The sequence below is a fragment of the Theropithecus gelada genome, chromosome 7a (assembly GCF_003255815.1).
Source record: "Theropithecus gelada isolate Dixy chromosome 7a, Tgel_1.0, whole genome shotgun sequence".
Taxonomy (NCBI): Eukaryota; Metazoa; Chordata; class Mammalia; order Primates; family Cercopithecidae; genus Theropithecus; species Theropithecus gelada.
The window spans coordinates 14,347,824-14,355,127 of NC_037674.1; positions in this window are offsets into that span (position 1 = coordinate 14,347,824).

Genomic DNA, 7,304 nt, shown 5'->3' on the forward strand with positions numbered 1-7,304 from the left:
TTTTTTTTTTTTTTTTTTTTTTTTTTTTTTTTTTTTTTTGCACTCCAAGGGGTTTATTATTGCAGTTAAGAAGCCATAAGCAAGGGAAGTTTGTGAGGCCAACTGTAGCAGAAGCACAGCTCTCATCTTACCATCGTAACCACTCTGAATTGCTGGGTGGCACCAGAAAGCTCACTGGCACCTTGGCATATGGCAGTGGGAACCTGGTAATTTGGGTAGATTAAAAGTGGGTATGGAATTGCCATTAAGCTGTCATCCAGGTCTTATGTGTGTGTTTGTGGAGTGTAGGGGGCAGGAAATGGGAAGGAAACAAGAGAAAATGAGAGGAGAGTATTAAATCCTAGATCTGCTACCTTCATATTTTGATTATGAACGTGTAGAGGTCAGTGCTTCAACTCTGTGCACTTTATCTTTCCACGGATCTCAATATTTTGTTAGTAGCTCTTTTGCTGGAGTCTGCCAAGCTGACTGTTTAACTGGCTTTGCCTACCCTACCCTACTTTTTTATCGGAGGAATACTCCGTCAGAAATGGTGGGATTCACATTCCACAATATGTGCTGCTTTTAAGCAACCATACACAAGTAAAGTAATAGGCAAAGAAGAAATGAAGATTGGGGTCAGGAAGCTTTCTCCCAACACTGTCCTCAGATACAGATTCATATCAGGTACCAAATCTTGCAGCCAGATCTCGGGGCAAGTGAACTCATTTACCCATTCAAATGTTGCCTGTGAATTCAAAAGTTGAAATTTATAGAGCCTAGTGAGCTGAAAATTATAGGGCACTGTGCCACATGGGAAACCTAGTTTCATGTTTATTTTGAGATTTGGGATTTCAAGTTTAGTTAAGAATGAAAGATTCTTTACAAGGACCTAGTGACTTGTTCTTCTCAAGCCCTTGATAACAAACTTTTGGTTGGTAAACCCACCAATCTTTTAAGACATAGATATAGAAACCCATGACCTAGGCAGATGGGGTGTTAGCAACAACATCCATTCACCCAGTTCCTCCCAAGAAGTAGAGGCAGGAATATCTCTTTGCAAGACATACATCAACGCTCAAAGCAAAGAACCCTAGATTGCATAAAGTTCCACCTCAAAGACCTCCTGTTACCTGCCTTATCTCTCTGGGATAGGGCAGAGAAGGAGCACTCTTTCCTTGTCCCTTCTGACCTTAGCTATGGAACCTCTGCTGTCTTTTCCTGACATTCTTCTTCCATCTGTATCCCTTACTGCATTTTTGCACTGCAGTTCAATGGCTCCATTGCACCCACAATAACACATTCACTTCTTTCAATTGCTTCTCTTGCATTGGAAAAGAGGAAAAGGCTCCATCTAATCTAGGTTAGGTTATAAAAACATTTTAGCACTGAAAATAAATTATCTAAATGTGTTCGGGTACATTCCACCTCATAGTTAAATGCTAAGGATTGCACGATGTGGATGTAAAATGTGGATGGTCAGGGAGGTTAAGAAAATAATCTCAAAGGACAGGGCCATGGGAGAGAGGATAGTGATGGTTACCATAAATGGGTCAGTGGTTCTGTGTGACACCTGCTATCCTGTGCCATCAATGTGCAGCCCCACAACAGATGAGATCCTTCAGCCAGGCTTGTGTCAAGCATGCTCTCTGGATACAACAGGACATGTCGCTTCTATTAATAAACCCAAGCCTCAGTGTCCATCCACATGTGCAAAATGAGAATGATTATCCTTTTCTTTCCCCTCTTCCTCTGCTGCTCTTCTGCTTTTTGTCAGAGCTATTTCTGCACTGTTTGCTTCATGGGTTAATGAGCAGATCAAGAACTGATAGTCAAGATGATAATAGTAACAACAGCTGTCATTTATTGTGTGCCTTCCATGTGCTAAACACAAATATTCCCACTTCAATCCACAAACAACCTTAGGATAAGAGAGCATCATTTTCTCCATTTTTGCATAAGAAAACTGAGAATGAGAAAGGTTAAGAAACAACCAAGGAAATAAAGCTAGCAGTGATGAGCATCTCTGAAGGCCCTTCCTTCTCTAAATTACATTGTCTTTTAATCTGTAAAGCATAGTTGGTTTGGTAATGGTTATAGTTACTAAAGACTTTTGCAACTATCATCCTGCAGTTGTAAATTCTGTTTGATGTCCTAAGAAATATGTACCAGAATATCTGGCAAAGGCACCTAACATGTTAGGTGTGTAACACCTCCCATGACAGGACAATGGGTGCCTTTGATAGGGATCTGTGGATTTCTTCTTTTGGCTTGCTTGACTTCCAAATTAGCAGTGGGATTGAAGGAGAAAAGAGGGTCCTGAATAATAATTGTCAATTCTCCTATATTAACACTTTCTAGACATGCCATCTCTCTGATGGCAACTGTTTTGCTCAAATAGTATATAAAGTTTATATATATAGCACTTCAAAGTTTACAAAGGCATTTCATATAAATGTCTCCATTAAAACATCTATCCAACTTGTAAGATAAGTATTATTCTTACCATTCTACAAATGAGAAAACTAATTTGTTCTGGGGCAATAAGTTGTATCCCAAAAGTCTTTAAATGTTTCCCAATTTAGAAAGATCTACCATAATTAGGGTGACTCATTATTATAATTAGGGTGTCCCAGTTTGGCTGGTTCTACCTATGCAATTCTCTCTCAGAAGTGTCCTAGTTTGAGGGATATGGTCAGCCTGCCCAAAAGCACAGAATTAAATGCAGAATTTCACTTATAACACGATGAGTTACACATTGGGCCATCAGGGACACAACTGTGCCTGTTTTGCATAAGAGTGATTCCTTAAGTGAGGTACATATTTTGAGCATCAATACATTTTTTTCACACTCTCTACCTGGATAAGTGAAAGCTTCTCTCTTGTTCAACCAGCGTTTGATCCCAAGCACATTAGAATCACCTGGTGAGCCTTTTAAACTTAGGCTTCTTCCATCCCATCTATGGTCACTTTAACTTGAATTTCTGTGGGTGGATGGTGAGGAAGATATTTTTCAAAAGCTCTCCAGACAGAGCTTTTGACAGTCCAGCCAGAAGTGATGACTGGCAGCATATAAATAAACACTAGGTGATAATGGTGCCTTATATTAGACCCCTGGAAAGGGTATTGCAAAGGAGAGATCATATTTGGTGTGGGGAATGTTGCCAAGGAGGCTGATATATTCTGAGATGGCTCACGGACAGTATGGTGGCTCTACAGAGTGGAGGGGAAATATATTGGTTGCTGCCTGCTCTAATTTTACTTATTTATTTATTTATTTATTTATTCATTTATTTATTTATTTATTTATTTATTTTTGAGACAGTCTCTCTCTGTTGCCCAGGCTGGAGTGCAGTAGCTCACTACAACCTCCGCCTCCTGGGTTCACACCATTCTCCTGCCTCAGCCTCCCAAGTAGCTGGGACTACAGGCACCCGCCACCATGCCCGGCTAATTTTTTGTATTTTTAGTGGAGACGGGGTTTCACCATGTTAGCCAGGATGGTCTCAATCCCCTGACCTCATGATCCGCCCACCTTGGCCTCCCACCCAAAGTGCTGGGATTACAGGCGTGAGCCACTGCGCCCGGCCTGCCTGCTCTAAATTTCGAAACTCCTGTGTTTATCTTGACTTAATGAAGTGTGCTGTTGTTTAAAATATACTGTGTTCTATTGAACTGATATTGAGTCTGGTCTCCCACTCCAATATTTTTTTCTCTGTAACTTTATTTGGATCTGTTGCAACTTCTTGCTCAGTGTGTGTGTGTGTGTGTGTGTGTGTGTGTGTGTGTGTGTGTGTATGCATGTGTGTATCAGGGAGTTACAATGAGGGTATACTTAGAATTGTTGGCTAAAAAGGTTGTGTATAAAAATAAAATGTATCTGTGAGCATCATGTTTTCTAAGAGTAAAATCTTTTATTATGTTACTTGTTTCGGAATATGCTTTCTGAGAAAACAGAAAAGAAGTATCTCATTTTGCAGAAAAAGACCTGGAGTCGCAGAGATGTGAGGTGGTCAGCTGCGAGCCATGCCATGAATCCACACAGCCTCTGAGTTAGTGGTGAATATTTCTAATCATTCATATAATGCTCTGTGAAAATTCAGGCATGGTGAAAAAGAAGTTTCACTGTTTTTCCAATTTATGAAAGTATTTTTAGAGTATTATTAAATCTATTTTATGGTTATTTATTGCAATAAATGTTTATTTTCCTTTGAAATGCACTTAATCATACCTTAATCTCCTTGCTATAATTTTTCCATGGAAAGAAAATAACATTTCAGTTAATGTAATTTCAATATGTTGGGATCTCAGTCTCCTGTTTCAGGTGCCCCGGGATGCAGGAGACCAGGCCAGGGACATGTTCCTTCCTGGTACAGATCACCACAGTTTAGAATCACTGAATTCTTTGCTGAAAACTCCAAGTAACTTAAATTCTTTCCCTTAGGTTTTTTTTTTTTTTTTTTTTTTTTTCCTGGGCAAATGCTTTTGAGTCAATCCTAGGATTCTAAGAGGTTATTTCTCAAGTTTCCTTAACCTGTAACCCTCTCCAAACCCCACTTTTAACTCCAATTCTTCAATCTCTCATCCCTCTTCCCTGATGATTTGCCATCTTTTTCTCTGGGGAGAGGACACACATACAGAAATGAGCAAAGAGCTTTAAATACTAGCTGCCCAAGAGATGCTTAGCCTCCTGTTCCAGCCACTGGAGCTAAGGGGTGGAGGAACGTGATGTCACAGGCAGGGATGCCCACTAGTCTTCAAGCAGTCCCCTAAGGTAAGGCTGGAGGAAGGAGGTGGTGAAGAGGGCTCCTGAGTTCCTTCATTTGATGGCACTGAATATAGGTACAGGTGGAGCAGTAAGCTCAGAGCCATTCCTTAGACCTAGAGTCTGGCCTTTTCACCTATATAAAATCATACTATGTAATATTATTTCAAGTAGAGGTGGGAAAATAACCCTTAGGAATTAGCACCCTGAATCTGGTGGGCCAGCAGAAATAAAAGTTAATTCCAAACACAGACCTTCACTACCACAATTCTGCCCATGTTTCCCTCCAGGGATCTTTGATCTCAGGCTGAATGGAGGAAGAAGAGCTTTTCTAGTAGATGCCTGTCACAGAGATCTGACGAGGTCAATGTAAATGAGTCCGCAGAAGCTCGATAGCCTATAGAAGTCCTTGAAAATCCCGAATGGCACGAGAGGTTGAAAAACTAGTTCAGATGCTGTTATCTTCAAGAAGTTAAATATAACCTAAAGAAATTATTTGTCACAGAAGAAAGTTGGTTTTAAAAATTGTAAAGGGGAGGAGAGTGGAGATTCAAGCCTAGAGAGGAAGATCGAAAAAGAAGAAAGTAATCCTGAAGTCAACTGTAAAATGTTTCCTGTGTCTCACCTGGTAAATCCACATGGACTTCCTGAAAGAGGAAGGCTAGACAGTTACTTCTGAGTTGCCTTTCAAATGATAAGGAGGGTCCTTGAGTAAACAGGAAATGAAAGACTCTAGAGAGCAGCTGAGAAAGGATGCAGAAGTGAAAAGGAGAGAGGAGCCATCGGCACCCCAGATTTAATTTGATGGAGAATTTTCTCTGTTTGATTCTGTGTGTGCCTGTCTTTATTAGACTGCTTGCCTTTCAAGGCCTGGGACTATGCCTCATTCACCTTCATATTCTAATATAATGCAAGCTTAGGAAATTATTGTTTAAATACATACATTGAGACATAAATGGATGGGAGTAAGAATGAAGGCATAAGCGGTGGTGTTTAGCAGCAGCCTTGACTGTGAGCTTAAGACTGTTTTTTGTGACCTGTCATCTTCCTTTGCGCAACAACACAGCTCACGATGATGTTCCAGAGCATTTTGCCCCCAGAAAATGAGGCTTGCTTTTGGTCTTTTGAAGGAAGACTGCAGTGAACAGTTAAATTGACTTTAAATTTAGCAGCATTGGGCAAGAATAGAAATGTTCTAATCCTGTCTCCTCCTACGGAATGTGAATTGTGGTCAAAGTAATATGTTTTTGCCTTCTGTGATTGAGATCAAATTTCATAGGCCAGACAGGGCGTAGGGAGCCAGGCTGCACAGCCACTCTCCCTGGTAAACAGTGTCACACCTCCCTTGGACAGCCCAGGGTACCATGTGTGCCCTGGCGTTAGAGACACCTCACCAGGGCTTGTCTGCTCTCCCTGCCTTGTTTCTCAGCCCAGTGTTCATGTGGAGTTTGGCTTCCTCTTCTTAGAACTGGGAAAGGCAACGCTGTGCAGGTGTGAGAGGTACATACACATGCGCCCAGAAGATGCTGCCCCAGAGAAACAATACGAGGGGCCGGATTTGACTCAGAGCTTAAGGTCTTTTCATTAGAAAATAAGATCACTAGCTCTAAAATTGCCACTGGGAAAGACTGGGTTGGCTTAGCAGGGCAGTGCTAGCTGATGGGCAGCTGTGTTCTATAAAGTAGATGAGGGAAGATGACAGAATGGCATGTCTATGGGCAGAAAGCAGAAGGGAAATCGGCCTCCCTTCGTAGGCCACTAAGGACAGGGTTATCTAGTGGCCTGCTGGATTTGACACTATCTGCCTGCCACCTCTGAGCTCAGCATTTTTGCTTTGACATACGTGGGTCATTCTATCCATTAAGCTTCAGCAATTCCATATCCCACATGCTTATTGGCACAGAATCTTAAGTCAGGGAGCAAAGAGATTTTACTTTGGAAGGAAATACTATGCATTCTTCAGTCATTCAGAGACCTCTCCTCCTCCCTTATGAGTGCTCCCAATGTAAAGGTATAATGACTGGCTAATTAAATGCTTTGGGAATATAGGAATGAGGATACATATCTAGAAAAGTGGGTTTTAGAAGAAGAAAAGAGAGGATAATGAAAACAAGAAGTTTAAGAAAGTGCAAAAATAAGATTTAACTTATGTATATCAATTGTGATGAACTGGAGTTATGCATTCCATGGAACAAGTCTACACAATCAGAGAAGAATTCTTCACTAATTTCCCCTTTATTTATCTATGTCATAACCCATATTAGGGAAGAAACAACCTCTACTTTTTAAAAGTCACAAATATTAAGCCTATAAAAATATCAATATCTTATCAAAGTTTAGCTCAAATTTATACAGGAAAACAAAGGTTCATTCCAGCCCACCTAGCTTGTTTTGATGGTTTATTAAGTAGTATTTAAGCAAATTGAGTCTTACATTATCTGGCCAGAAGTTTTTTTTCTTGCCTCTGTATTATTAAACAACACTTACTGAGAATGTTCATCAGATGTCCAGATTAATCTTTTTTTTTTTTTTTTTTTTTTTTTTTTTTTTTTTTTTTTTT